This window comes from Octopus sinensis, linkage group LG14, assembly GCF_006345805.1.
Source record: "Octopus sinensis linkage group LG14, ASM634580v1, whole genome shotgun sequence".
NCBI classification, from domain to species: domain Eukaryota; kingdom Metazoa; phylum Mollusca; class Cephalopoda; order Octopoda; family Octopodidae; genus Octopus; species Octopus sinensis.
The window spans coordinates 51300711-51303210 of record NC_043010.1 but is presented as its reverse complement, the minus strand read 5'-3'; the positions used below and the strand labels follow the sequence as shown (position 1 = coordinate 51303210).

Genomic DNA, 2500 nt, shown 5'->3' with positions numbered 1-2500 from the left:
TTGGTTAGAATTAAATTTTTCTTCAAAACATAAAAATATTAACTACTTTATTTATTTATTTAATCATATTTTTAATTCACTTATTTATTATTAACCCCACACAGTATATATTTCTTTACTGCCCACAAGGGGCTAAACATAGAGGGGACAAACAAGGACAGACAAAGGGGTTAAGTCAATTACATCGACCCCAGTGCGAAACTGGTACTTTATTTATCGACCCCGAAAGGATGAAAGGCAAAGTCAACCTCGGCGGAATTTGAACTCAGAACGTAATGACAGACGAAATACCGCTAAGCATTTCGCCCGGCGCGCTAACATTTCTGCCAGCTTGCCGCCTTTTACTCCACACAGTATAGTCCTGTACTACTATTATTATTATTAGGGCGGTGAGCCGGCAGAATCCTTAGCACGCTGAATGAAATGCTTAGCAGTATTTCACCCATTGCTACGTTCTGAGTTCAAATTCCACTGAGGTCAACTTTACCTTTCATCCTTTTGGGGTCGATAAAATAAATACCAGTTGAATACTGGGGTCGAAATAATCGACTCAATCTCTCCCCCCAAATTGCTGACCTTGTGGCAAAATTTGAAACCATCCGTGCCGGTGGCACGTAACAAACACCATCCGATCGTGGCTGTTGCCAGCCTCGCTTGGCCTCCGTGCTGGTGGCACGTAAAAAGCACCCACTACACTCATGGAATGGTTGGTGTTAGGAAGGGCATCCAGCTGTAGAAACACTGCCAGATCTGACTAACCTGGTGCAGCCTTCGGGCTTTCCAGACCCCAGTTGAACCGTCCAACCCATGCTAGCATGGAAAACAGATGTTAAACGATGATGATGATGATTATTATCATTATTATTTCTTGTGGCAAGGTGGCAGAATTATTAATGGATCAGACAAAACGCTTAGCAGCATTTTATCTGTCTTTACATTCTCAGTTCAAATTCTTCCGAGATTGACTTTGCCTTTCATTCTTTCGGGGTTGATAAAATAAGTATCAGTTATGCAAATGCTCTTGTTATTATTATTAAACTATTACTTAATGATCCAGACATGACAGTGGTTTAGCTGCAATGCTTACTGCAACACCAAGAATGAAAGACCTTTTGGATACCAATGATGCAAAACAAAGAAGAGATTTCTTCTCATCTATAGGCGTAGGAGTGGCTGTGTGGTAAGTAGCTTGCTTACCAACCACATGGTTCTGGGTTCGGTCCCACTGCGAGGCACCTTGGGCAAGTGTCTTCTACTATAGCCCCGGGCCGACCAAAGCCTTGTGAGTGGATTTGGTAGACGGAAACTGAAAGAAGCCCGTCGTATATATGTTTGTGTGTGTTTGTGTGTCTGTTTGTCCCCCCAACATCGCTTGACAACCGATGCTGGTGTGTTTATGTTCCCCGTAACTTAGCGGTTTGGCAAAAGAGACCGATAGAATAAGTATTAAGCTTACAAAGAATAAGTCCTGGGGTCGATTTGCTCGACTAAAGGTGTGCTCCAGCATGGCCACAGTCAAATGACTGAAACAAGTAAAAGAGTAAAGAGAGTATCTAAAGTGGGTAGCTGCACATTTCTCTTTTACTTGTTTCAGTAATCGGATGGGTATCATGTTAGGGTACCTCCTTAAGGGATTTTAGTGGAACAAATTGACCCCTTATGCTGTTTTGTTTTTGTTTTCTTTTAGAGTTTGGTACTCATTCTGTCACTTTCTTTTGCCAAACTGCTAAGTTATAAGGATAGACACATAAACAAACCAATGTGGTCTGTTAAGCAGAGGCAGCATGACAGACAGAAAGATATAAACACGGACATATATATGTGTGTACACATATACACATACACACACACATATTTATACACACATGATGGGCTCACACAGAGGGTATTGGTCAGTACAAAGCTTTAAAGGCGCGAGCTGGCAGAAACGTTAGCACGCCGGGCAAAATGCTTAGTGGTATTTCGTCTGCTGTTACGTTCTGAATTCAAATTCTGCCAAGGTCGACTTTGCCTTTCATCCTTTCGGGGTCGATAAATTAAGTACCAGTTACATACTGGGGTCGAGGTAATCGACTTAATCTCCTTGTCTGTCCTCTCTGTTTTTTAGCCCCTTGTGGGTAGTAAAGAAATAGGTATTGGTCAGCACAAAGCTTTAACACAAAGCTTTAAAGGCAGTGAGCTGGCAGAAACGTTAGCACACCAGGCGAAATGCTTAGCGGTATTTCGTCTGCCGTTACATTCTGAGTTCAAATTCCATCGAAGTCGACTTTGTCTTTCATCCTTTCGGGGTCGATAAATTAAGTACCAGTTACATACTGGGGTCAATGTAATCAACTTAATCCTTTTGCTTGTCCTTGTTTGTCCCCTCTATGTTTAGCCCCTTGTGGGCAATAAAGAAATAACAAAGCTTTAACACAAAACCCTTGCCCAAAGTGCTGCACAGTAGAACTGACCCTGAAACCACATGGTTGCAAAGTAAGCTTCTAAACCACAGCCATAC

General features: G+C 42.1%; 1 protein-coding gene across 1 annotated transcript in view; it reads right to left on the bottom strand.

Annotated features, from left to right (window-relative positions):
- LOC115218927 (sideroflexin-1) overlaps window positions 1-2500 on the bottom strand; it is a 33719-nt gene that overhangs the window by 20877 nt on the left and 10342 nt on the right. The gene's annotated exons all lie outside the window — the stretch shown is intronic.